The 12,646-nt window shown below is 47.3% G+C and overlaps 1 long non-coding RNA gene across 1 annotated transcript; it reads right to left on the bottom strand.

Moving 5' to 3' along the window:
• Window positions 1–138: 138 nt before the first annotated feature.
• Window positions 139–12,635, bottom strand: LOC142823795 (uncharacterized). The gene is made up of 3 exons (XR_012898902.1): window positions 10,865–12,635; window positions 3,694–4,016; window positions 139–1,019 (listed from the first exon to the last, which is right to left on the bottom strand). It is a non-coding gene; the product is annotated as an uncharacterized LOC142823795 (long non-coding RNA).
• Between the last annotated feature and the right edge of the window lie 11 nt (window positions 12,636–12,646).

Here is a 12,646-nt window from a genome sequence, read left to right as displayed (position 1 = left end):
TACAAAATAAAAGGGAAAATAAAACACTGAAAATTTCAAAATTGTAAAGTAAACTAAGGTAAAATATTTAAAATATTGTAAAGTAAATACCATTCAAAATTAAATTCAATATTTTAATTAAAGTTAGATTTTGTTCCCTTTTCTAAAGACAGGGCATTATAACCCCAGCAGATCAGAACACAGAAGTACTATAATTCTGAAACAGAAGTGAAAGCTCTAAGATCCAGCCCATAAGTCAACCCCCATGCTGACATCTTTCTCTCTTCAGAGCAGTCTGACCTAAGGGGTACAGCACTGCGCTGGGATGCGGGGATTCTGAGTTCCGTTGTGCCTCAGGCTATGTCTAGACTGCTTCTTTCGGAAGATGCTTTTTCGGAAGAGATCTTCTGGAGAAACGTCTTCTGAAATAGCGTCCACACTGCAAAAGCGCATCAAAAAAGTGATTTGCTTTTTTTGAAAGATAGCGTCCACACTGAATGGATGCTCTCTCGCATGTAAGCTGTGATTATTATGGACAGAGTGGCTACCAGGTCACCTGTGCTTTTTCCTCTTTTCTGTTCTTTCGAAAGAAGTCCCTTTTCCCCATCCACCCACGCCTTTTTCCAAAAGTATTACCAATGTCGGAAAACCCCTCTGTTCTTTCAATTTTCTTTCGGAAGAACGCGATTGCAGTGTGGATGTAATTGATTTTTTTTTTGGAAAAACGCCTGTTGTTCCGAAAAAATTCTGTAGTGTAGACATATCCTCAGTCTCTCCTTTCAAATTCTCTCTTTTGTGAAGAGCTTTTGCAAACTACTGGCACGATACAATAATAATTAATATTGCTTCCAGGCCATTGCTTCTTTAGGATGCTCTGTCAAGTTGCCAAAAGTTCAGATAAATTTTCTTTTCCATGTAAAAATGACAATTTTTGCAAATGAAAAACTGCTGACATAAAATCTGTTCAGGGTGGGGCTGTTTATTTATTTATTTGTTCCCATTGTCAGTTCAGATTGGCCTGTGTGGTCCCAGTGAGGCAGCTGTCCAAAAATATCAAAGATAATTTAAAAACCCCCATCAAATTTGTATTTTCCAAAATTGCAGTTTTTGGTAAAGAATCAAGCCAATTTTTAAAAACAATCAGTTTGCGGTTGTTATATTTGCCTCAATTGGCCATCTGAATTTAATCAATTAAATCTCTGTGACATTTATTCATCATTTATAAGACAATTATTTGCTATTAGAGAACCCTACTTTCAAAACAAGATAAAATTTTAAATTAAAATCAACACAAGGCCTTTGTTCGTTGGGTTTTTTTTCTCTACATTGCCACATTGGATTGCTCATTTTTGTCACCTGGTGGCCTTTGCTCCTCCCCTCCCAAAACAAATTCTACTTAAAAATCAAATTTGCAAAATTTATACTTTTTTTACAATTACAAGATTTTTTTAGGTAAAAAAAAATCTCTTCAAGGTTTTTACTGATTTTTTTCCCGTTTCCTTTCATTGCCACTTTGGGTTGGTCACTTTGGGTGCATGGCATTTCAGTTTCTCCAACATTTTTAAACAAGGTGTAACGATCTCATTTTTAAAAACATTCACATTTATGTTTGCTTTTAGAAGAAAATTCGTGAAAAAAAAATGTGGGGAGTGGGAAATAGGTCCAGTTTGAAAACCAGACCAACAAAAACATCTGCATTTTTCATTTTCTGTTGGTGCTAGGGGCGGGCTTTGCATAAATCTTTTGGATACATTTTTTGGATAAATCTGGGACGAGAATCTTTTTGACATAAGACGATTTTAAAATAAACGTTTGTGTTACCTCGAGTCCAGAAGCCTGTTGTCTGATGGTGGCTGGGGCCGGGGGCTTCGGAGGGACTGTACAGAACCGGGCAGCTGGCAAATGACCCATCCTCCAAGCCCAGCCAGCGGTTTAGAATCATAGAACACTAGGACTGGAAGGGACCTCGAGAGGTCATCGAGTCCAGTCCCCTGCCCTCATGGGAGGACCCAGTACTGGCTAGACTAGTGGTTCCCAATCTTTTCCAGATGGGGACCCATTTTGACAATTCAGGAAGACTTGGTGACCCAGGGCGATTCCAAAAATGTGTGAATGGCTCCTTAAGAGCCACCGAGGAGACACCTGGTGACCCTTTTGAAATGTAATGGCGACCCATAAGAACAGAAGAACGGCCGTACTGGGTCAGACCAAAGGTCCATCTAGCCCAGTAGCCTGTCTGCCGACAGTGGCCAGCACCAGGTGCCCCAGAGAGGGTGGACCGAAGACAATGATCAAGCGATTTGTCTCCTGCCATCCCTCTCCAGCCTCTGACAAACAGAGGCCAGGGACACCACTTCTATCGCTTGGTTAATAGCCTTTTATGGACCTAACCTCCATGAAATTATCCAGCTTCTCTTTAAATTCTGTTATAGTCCTAGCCTTCACAGCCTCCTCTGGCAAGGAGTTCCACAGGTTGACTACACGCTGTGTGAAGAAGAACTTTCTCTTATTAGTTTTAAACCTGATACCCATTCATTTCATTTAGAATCATAGAATCATAGAACTGGAAGAGACCTCAGAAGGTCATCAAGTTCAGCCCCCTGCTCTAGGCAGGTGTCCTCTAGTTCTTCTATTATGGGAACTAATAAATAACTTTTCTTTATCCGCCCTCTCCACACCACTGATGATTTTATAGACCTCTATCATATCCCCCCTCAGTCTCCTCTTTTCTAAACTGAAAAGTCCCAGTCGCTTTAACCTCTCCTCATATGGGACCCGTTCCAAACCCCTAATCATTTTAGTTGCCCTTTTCTGAACCCTTTCCAAGGCCAAAATATCTTTTTTGAGGTGAGGAGACCACATCTGTACACAGTATTCAAGATGTGGGCGTACCATAGTTTTATACGGGGGCAATAAGATATTCTGTGTCTTTTTTTCTATCCCTTTCCTAATAATTCCTAGCATCCTATTTGCCTTTTTGACCGCCTCTGCACACTGTGTGGAAGTTTTCAGAGAACTGTCCATGATAACTCCAAGATCTCTTTCCTGATTTGTCGTAGCCAAATTAGCCCCCATCGTACTGTACGTATAGTTGGGGTTATTTTTCCCGATGTGCATTACTTTACACTTATCCACATTAAATTTCATTTGCCATTTTGTTGCCCAATTGCTCAGTTTGGTGAGATCTTGTTGGAGTCCCTCACAGTCTGCTTCTGTCTTGACTATCCTAAACAGTTTGGTATCATCCGCAAACTTTACCACCTCACTGCTTACCCCTTTCTCCAGATCATTTATGAATAAGTTGAAAAGGATTCGTCCCAGGACTGACCCTTCAGGGACACCACTAGTTACCCCTCTCCATTCTGAAAATTTACCATTTATTCCTACCCTTTGTTTCCTGTCTTTTAGCCAGTTCTCAATCCAAGAAAGGACCTTCCCTCTTATCCCATGGCCATGTAATTTACACAAGAGCCTTTGGTGAGGGACCTTGTCAAAGGTTTTCTGAAAATCTAAGTGTACTATATCTACTGGATCCCCCTTGTCTGCATGTTTGTTAACCCCTTCAAAGAACTCTAATAGATTAGTAAGACATGATTTCCCTTTACAGAAACCATGTTGACTTTTGTCCAACAAATTATGTTCTTCTACATGCCTCACAATTTTATTCTTTACTATTGTTTCGACTAATTTGCCCAGTACTGAAGTTAGACTTACCGGTCTGTAATTGCCAGGATCATCTGTAGAGCCCTTTTTAAATATTGGTGTCACGTTGGCTACCTTCCAGTCATTAGGTACGGAAGTCGATTTAAAGGATGGGTTACAAACCACAGATAATAGCTCAGCAATTTCCCATTTGAGTTGTTTTAGAATCCTTGGATGAATGCCATCCGGTCCCGGAGATTTGTTAACATTAAGTTTTTCTATTTGTTCCAAAACCTCTTCTAATGACACTTCAGTCCGGGACAGTTCCTCAGATTCATCACCCACAAAGGACGGTGCAGATTTGGGAATCTCCCCAACATCCTCAGCTGTGAAGACTGAAGCAAAGAAATCATTTAGTTTATCCGCAATGGCTTTATCGTCCTTGATTGCTCCTTTTATATCTCGATCGTCTAGGGGACCCACAGGTTTACACTTGATTTGACAGTGTTTATGTTCCTTTCTATTTATCTCACTAGAATTGGACTTCCATTTCTTAAAAGATGCCTTTTTGTCCCTCACTGCCTCTTTTACATGGTGGTTAAGCCACGGTGACTCTTTTTTAGGTGTCTTGCTATGTTTTTTAATTTGGGATATACATTTAAGTTGGGCCTCTATTATGGTGTCTTTAAAAAGTTTCCATGCAGCTTGCAGGGATTTGGCTCTAGTCACTGTGCCTTTTAATTTCCGTTTAACTAACCTCCTCATTTTTGTGTAATTCCCCTTTTTGAAATTAAATGCCAGGGTGCTGGACTGCTGAGGTGTTCTTCCCACCACAGGAATGTTAAATGTTATTATATTATGGTCACTATTCCCAAGCGGTCCTGTAACGGTTATCTCCTGGACCTGATCCTGCACTCCACTCAGGCCTAAATCGAGAATTGCCTCTCCCCTTGTGGGTTCCTGCACCAGCTGCTCCAAGGAGCAGTCATTAAAGCCATTGAGAAATTTTATCTCTGCTTCTCTTCCTGAGGTGACATGTATCCAGTCAATATGGGGATAATTAAAGTCCCCCATTATTATAGAGTTCTTTATTTTGGTAGCCTCTCTAAACAACTGGCATTCCCTCCCCCTCAGAGGTATCCTCAGTGCGAGAGGATACCGCAACATCCTCTGGAAGTAGGGTCCCATCTACGGGATGGTTTCCCTCTGTTCCCATTGAATGCTCTGTTCCCTTGAGACTTTCATCCTCTTTAAGAGCACTGGGGCTCTCAGACTGGAGGTGGGACAGTACTACAGTGTCCCGGAAAGTCTCATCAACATATCTCTCTACCTCCCTTAGCTCCTCCAGTTCAGCCACCCTGGCCTCCAAAGCCCGAACTCGGTCTCTGAGGGCCAGGAGCTCCTTGCAATGGGTGCACACATACGCCACCCACCCACAGGGCAGGTAATCATACGTGTTACACTCGACACAATAAACAGGATAGCCCCCACTCTGCTGCTGGGCTTCTGTCTCCATTTTTCTTATGAATAAGTTTAAGTCTAAACTGGGCTTCCTATTAAATGTCTGGAATATAGATTATAAAAGTTATGTTTAGAGAAGGTCAGAAGTCACTAGCACCCTCCAACCTCCCTCTCCAAACTCCCTGTTAGCTGCTTCTGTTTGCAAGCTCCCTGGTCGCTGAGTCACAGGCTTATATAGCTCTGGTAGCCCCTCCCCCTGACTGAGGCTCAGCCAATTAACAGAGGCTTCTAGATTTCAAACCTTTTAGAAGCTCCTTCAAACAAACCAAACAGACAAACATAAGCTCAGCACACAGCAAATAACACCCCCTACACACACACACACTACAGACAGCCACTTACCACAAGGGTCCCGTATTTACTCCTCTTTTACATGGAGAACTCCCTCTCCAAACTCCCTGTTAGCTGCTCCTGTTCGCAAGCTGAACATATTTGGGTCCCGACCTAAAGGTTGGGAACCCCTGGTTTAGATCATCCCTGATAGACATTTATCTAACCTACTCTTAAATATCTCCAGAGAGGGAGATTCCACAACCTCCGGAGGCAACTTATTCCAGTGTTTAACCACCCTGACAGGAACTTTTTCAAACCTAAACCTCCCTTTTTGCAGTTTAAGCCCATTGCTTCTTGTTCTATCCTGAGGCCAGGAAGAACAATTTTCCCCCCTCCTCCTTGTGACACCCTTTTAGATACCTGAAAACCGCTCTCATGTCCCCTCTCAAGCTTCTCTTTTCTAAACTAAACAAACCCAATTCCTTCAGCCTTCCCTCATTGCTCGTGTTCTCTAGACCTTTCATCATTCTCGTTGCTCTTCTCTGGACCTTCTCCAATTTCTCCACATCTTTCTTGAAATGTGGTGCCCAGAACTGGACACAATCCTCCAACTGAGGCCAAATCAGCGCAGAATAGAGTGGAAGAACGACTTCTCGTGTCTAGGGACAGCCAGAGCACGGAGCCGCGTCCCTGACCAACCTGGCTAATGGCCATTGATGGACCTGCCGGCCAGGAACTTCGCTCATTCTTTCCTGAGTCCACTTGTACTTTTGCCCGCCTGCCCGGCTGACTGTGAGTGCCACTGGCTAACCGTGCATCTGGTGAAGCCAGACTTGCTTAGGTTTGTTTTAAACCAGCTGCTTGTGAATCTCATGGGGTGGCCTTTGCTTTGTGTTATGTGAAGGGATAAACAACACTTCTTTACCCATGTTCTCTACTCCAGGCACTATTTTATAACCCTCTATCGGCCCCTTCTATCCACGGCCATTGCCAGTGGGGGCCGGGCAACCCTCCTCATGCCCCACGCCCGCCCCGCCTTTTTCCACCTCCTCTCACACCCACTTTGCACCCCTTTCCCGAAGCCCCCCCCCCAGCTAGGGATTAGCAGGGGAGCCGGGCATGGGGCACCCCCCCTCACTGCAGCAGCAGCTGGAGCACCCCAACCTGCTCCCCACTGCTCCCCCAAACCCAGCACAGCTCCGGGGAGCGGGGCAGGCCAGGGTCAGAGGATGGCAGGAGTGTGGAACAGGATGCTGGGTTGCTCTGGTTTCCATGGCTCCAGTGGGTGAATGCGGAGTGGGGAGGTGTCGAACCCCTGGTGCTGTGTCCCCCAGTAATTCTCCAGCTACGGGGGCCCGATCCATAGGTCAGCTGAGGAGCCTTGCAAAGTGGGTAGCTGCCCCAGCCGTCCTATGGACGGGACGAATCTGTTCGTATCCCACGCTGACGAGAATCTTCACTGGGACCTGGGGGCAGCTGGGGCGGGGCCTCCGGAAGAAGGGGCGGGGCCGGGAGCTAGCTTCCCCCAGTCAGCCCTTCAGTGCCACTGGGTTGCAGGGCATGCACAGGGGGCGGGGAGCAATTGAAAGGGCCCTTAGCTCTGGCTACTGCCGAGGAAGTGGAGGTGATAGCTAGGAGTCTGGCTCCAGTGCAGCTTTCCTTGATCATATTCCCCCTTCGGGGTCTCTCTTCATGCAGAACAGTCCCAGCCTTATTAATCTCTCCTGGGAAAGCGGCTCTCCACCCCGTACCGTCTCGGTTGTCCTTCTCTGCACCTTTCCCGATGCCCACACATCTCCTTTGAACTGCAGAGACCCCAACTGCCTGTGGGCACATTTAGTGGCCTGGGGCTATTTTCTGTCTTGTTCTCTGTCCCTTTCCTAATCCCTCAGAGCTTTTGGGGATGGTCACTGCCCTTTGAGCAGACGTTTTCAGAGAACCAGCCATGCTGACGCCAAGATCTCTCTCCTGGGTGGTACCAGCTCATTTAGACGCCAGCATTTTGTACGTATGGTTTCCGACGTGCACCACTTTGCAATACAGGCCTGCCTTACGAACGGGTTACATTCTGAACACCAGGTCGTAACTCGATTTGGTCGTATGTCGGAAATACCCTTAAACGCACTGCCCACGGTTCTCAACTCGAAAATATTATAATGGGGTTAATGGGAGGTTGGTTGTAAGTACGGATGGTCATAAGTCGGTGTGTTTGTAAGTCGGGGAGTGGCTGTAATCAACGCTGATTTCCTGTCACTCTGTGCAGCCTGATCTTGAGTTTTGTATCTGCCAATTTTGCCGCCTCAACGTTTACCCTGTTTTCCAGATTGTTTATGAATGTCTTGAATGGGATTGGTCCCCGGACAGACCCCTGGGAGACACCACTAGTTACCTCTCTCCATTCTGAAAACTGACCATTTATTCCTACCCTTTGTCTCCTGTCTTGTAACCAACTACTGATCCATGAGGGAACCCCACGACTGCTTAGTTTGCTAAAAAGCCTTTGTTAAGGGACCTTGTTAAAAGCTGACAGTCCAACTACATTGTAGCCACTGGATCTCCCTTGTCCATAAGACCCCCTCAAAGAATTGAGGTAGATTGATAAGACTTGATTACAAAAGCTGTGTGACTTTCCCCCAACAAATCGGAACTATGAACTGTATTTTGTAACCTATCCTTTAAGTCAGCTTCCATACCTAATGTCTGGAAGATAGCTTATGTGACATCAATATTTTTAAAGGGCTCTAGAGGCGATCCTGGCAATTACAGACCGGTAAGGCTAATGTCACTACCGGGCAAATTAGTTGAAACTAAAGTGAAGAATAAAATTCTCAGACACGTAGATGAATGTAATTTGTTGGGGGAAAAGTCAACATGGTTTCTGTAAAGGTAAATCCTGCCTTATTAATTTACTAGAGTTCTTTGAGAGGGTCAACAAACATGTGGACAAGGGGGATCCAGTGGATACAGTATACTTAGATTTCCAGAAAGCCTTCGACAAGGTCCCGCACCAAAGGTTCTTAAGTAAAGTAAGTTGTCATGGGATGAGGGGGAAGATCCTCTCATGGATTGAAAACTGGTTAAAAGACAAGAAACAAAGGGTAGGAATAAATGGTAAATTTTCAGAATGGAGAGGGGTAACTAGTGCTGTCCCCCAAGGGTCTGACTTGGGACCAATCCTGTTCAGCTTATTTATAAATGATCTAGAGCAGGGGTCTCCAACCTTTCTAAGCACGAGATCACTTTTTGAGTTTAAATGCAATCCAGGATCTACCTCATACCGAAATACCTTTGCCCCGCCTCCTTTGTGCTCCTGTGAGGTCCCCTCTCCTGCTCATTCCATCCTCCCTCTCTCCCTCCCTCCTGTACCCTTCCTCACGTTCACCAGTCTGGGGCACAGGGTTGGGGTGCAGGCTCTGGTCTTGGATTAAGGAATATGGGGCATGAGGGGCTCTGAGCTGAGCCTGGGGCAGGCAGTTGGGATGTCTGAGGGGGTTCTAGGTGCAGGGCTGTGGGAGGGTGTTTGGATGCAGGGGTGCTCGGAGCTGGGCAGGGACTTGGGGTGCAGGATGGAGTTCATGACTGGAGTAGGGTTTCGGGATGTGGGCACCAGCTGGGCACCGCTTACCTCAGGTGGCTCTTGGGTGGTGGCATAGTGGAGCAGGCTTACCCGTCCTGGCCCTGCACTACTCCCAAAAGCAGCCAGAAAACTCCATCCCAAGTCCTGTTGTGCCCCCTCTCTGCTCTGTGGAGATAGGATACAGGGTGGGAGGGGGCACCTTGACATCAGTGCCCCCTCTTCTTCCTCCCCTGCCCTGCTCAGAAAGCAGAGTCTCCTGAGGAGACAGCTCCAAGGCAAAGGGCAGGAGATGTGCAACAATTGAGGGAGGGGAAGGGCAGCTGAAGTGCTGGGATTGATAACCTCTTGGCCAAACCTGTCAGGATCACCTGTCTGAGGCTCCGAGATCTACCAGTCGATCCCGATCGACTGGTTGGTGACCACTGATCTAGAGAAAGGGGTAAACAGTGAAGTGGCAAAATTTGCAGATGATACCAAACTGCTCAAGATAGACCAACGCAGACTGTGAAGAGCTTCAAAAAGATCTCACCCAACTAAGTGATTGGGCTACAAAATGGCAAATGAAAATGTAATGTTGGTAAATGTAAAGTAATGCACATTAGAAAAAATAATCCCAACTATACATACAGTATGATGGGGACAAATTTGGCTACAAATACGCGCGAGAGAGATCTTGGAGTCACTGAAAACAGTGGATAGTTCTCTGAAAACATCCATTCAGCATGCAGCAGCAGTCAAAAAAGCATTAAAAACGGGATAGAGAATAAGACAGAGAATATCTTACTGTCTCTCTATAAAACCATGGAACGCCCACATCTTGAATACTGAGTACAGATGTGGTCACCTCATCTCAAAAAAGATCTCTTGGCTTTGGAAAAGGTTCAGAAAAGGGAAACAAAAATGATTAGGAGTTTGGAACAGGTCCCATATGAAGAGAGATTAAAAAGACTGGGACTTTTCATCTTAGAAAAGAGGAGAGTAAGGGGGATATGACTGAGGTCTATAAAATCATGACAGGTGTGGAAAAAGTGAATAAGGAAAAGTTATTTACTTGTTCACATAATATACGAACTAGGGGCCACCAAATGAAATGAATAGGTAGCAGGTTTAAAACAAACAAAAGGAAGTTTTTCCTCTCACAGCACAGTTAACCTGTGGAACTCCTTGCCAGAGGATGTTGTGAAGACCAGGACTTTAACAGGGTTCAAGAAAGAACTAGATACATTCATGAAGGTTAGGTCCGTCATGGCTATTAGCCAGGATGGATAGGGATGGCGTCCCTAGCCTGTCAGATGCTGGGAATAGGCAACAGGGGAGGGATTGCTTGAAGATCTCCTGTTCTGTTCACTTCCTCTGGGGCATCTGGTATTGGCTGCTGTCGGCAGACAGGATACTGAGCTAGATGGACCTTTGGTCTGACCCAGTGTGGCCTTTCTTGTGTTCTTAAATCATGTTCATCTGGGCGTCTGACTATTCTGTCCTTTAGTTTCAGCTAATTTGCCTGGCACTGAAGGTAGACTTTCCGGCCTGCATTTGCTAAGATCACCTCAAGAGCTTTTCTGGTGTCACATTAGTTGTCCTCCGGACATCTGGTACAGATGCTGACTTAAGTGACAGATTACATACCCCAGTTAGTGGGTTTGCAATTTCCTATGGGAGCTCCTTTCAAACTCTTGAGTGAATGCCATCTGGGCCAGGTGACTTATTACCGTTTCGTTTAGCAATTTGTTCCAAAACCGCATCTAACAATACACGATACATCAGTCTGGGACAGTTCCTCAGATTTGTCACCAAAAAACATAGATAGATAGATAGATAGATAGATAGATAGGTGGGTGGGGATAGATAAGACAGACAGAAAAAAGCCCTTACCATATTCTTACATAGGCTTGGAAGGAAGACATTTATTGTGGGGCATTGTCAATAATGATCGATTTCATTGCACCACACAAACATTTTGATGAGACAGGCAAAACAGGCAAAATGCCGCTTGATTTCCTAGTGGCTGACTTAAGGGTCTTTGCTTTGTATATTTGGCCATGTGACATTGACAATTTGTGGTTTGCTGGTTATAAAGTTTATAATGTTGGGCATCTCAGCAGCTCCTGCCATTAAATATTTCTCGTCCGGCCCTGCCCTTGTCAGCCCTGCCCACAGCATTCTGCACTGCCCTGAAAACAGAAAGACAAAATGTTTAAAAATAAACATTGCTGTTAACCATTGAAATGATGAACAAAAGAAAACCAAAGGTCGGACAAGCCCGCACATATGCCTGCTTTGGGCTGGGTTTGCATTTGGTGTGGGGAAGAACTGGCAAATGCATTTGGACTATTTAAAAATATTGGGAAAGCTCTTACTTCTGAAACACCCCCCACAAAATCAAACAGCCCCCTGAAACACTCCCATCAAACTGGACTATAAAACTTTGTTCCCCCTTCCCACTGCCAGTCATCAAAAAATAGGGAAACTTTGGCTGCCCAAAAAAGGGCATTTCCCCATTCCACCATGGGGGCCGTTTTAGCCCAGCCAGACCAGGGACCCCCAACATCCCAGCCCCATACCCTCCAGGGAAAGGTGGCTTTTGCTATGGGGGGCACCCACTGAAACCCAGGCCGGGGAGGGCAGGTTGGGGGGCAGCCTGGTGTGGGGGGACAAAGAAGTCAATAGGGTCTCTCTGGGCTTTGGGAGCAGGGTGGGGGCTGGGAGCCAGGACGCCTGGGGTCTCTCCCCAGCTTTGGGAGAAGGGTCCAGCGAGCAGCGCGGAGGGGAGGGGCCGGACTCCCGGGTTCTAGCCAGGTTCTATTCGGGAGGGGGAGGGGCCGGACTTCCGAGTTCTATTCGGGAGGGGGAGGGGCTGGACTCCCGGGTTCTAGCCGGGTTCTATTCGGGAGGGGGAGGGGCCGGACTCCCGGGTTCTATTCGGGGAGGGGGAGGGGCTGGACTCCCGGGTTCTAGCCGGGTTCTATTCGGGAGGGGGAGGGGCCGGACTCCCGGGTTCTATTCGGGGAGGGGGAGGGGCTGGACTCCCGGGTTCTATTCGGGAGGGGAGGGGCCGGACTCCCGGGTTCTAGCCGGGTTCTATTCGGGGAGGGGAGGGGCCGGACTCCCGGGTTCTATTCGGGGAGGGGGAGGGGCTGGACTCCCGGGTTCTATTCGGGGAGGGGGAGGGGCCGGACTCCCGGGTTCTAGCCGGGTTCTATTCGGGGAGGAGAGGGGCCGGACTCCCGGGTTCTAGCCGGGTTCTATTCGGGGAGGGGAGGGGCCGGACTCCCGGGTTCTAGCTGGGTTCTATTCGGGGAGGGGAGGGACCAGACTCCCGGGTTCTAGCCGGGTTCTATTCGGGGAGGGGCCGGACTCCCGGGTTCTATTCGGGGAGGGGGAGGGGCTGGACTCCCGGGTTCTAGCCGGGTTCTATTCGGGAGGGGGAGGGGGAGGGGCCGGACTCCCGGGTTCTAGCCGGGTTCTATTCGGGAGGGGGAGGGGCCGGACTCCCGGGTTCTAGCCGGGTTCTATTCGGGAGGGGGAGGGGCTGGACTCCCGGGTTCTAGCCGGGTTCTATTCGGGAGGGGGAGGGGCCGGACTCCCGGGTTCTATTCGGGGAGGGGGCGGGGCCGGACTCCCGGGTTCTATTCGGGAGGGGAGGGGCCGGACTCC

The sequence above is a fragment of the Pelodiscus sinensis genome, unplaced genomic scaffold, assembly GCF_049634645.1.
Source record: "Pelodiscus sinensis isolate JC-2024 unplaced genomic scaffold, ASM4963464v1 ctg34, whole genome shotgun sequence".
Lineage (NCBI taxonomy): Eukaryota > Metazoa > Chordata > Testudines > Trionychidae > Pelodiscus > Pelodiscus sinensis.
The sequence above is the reverse complement of the archived record's forward strand: the minus strand, read 5'-3'. Positions and strand labels throughout refer to the sequence as shown.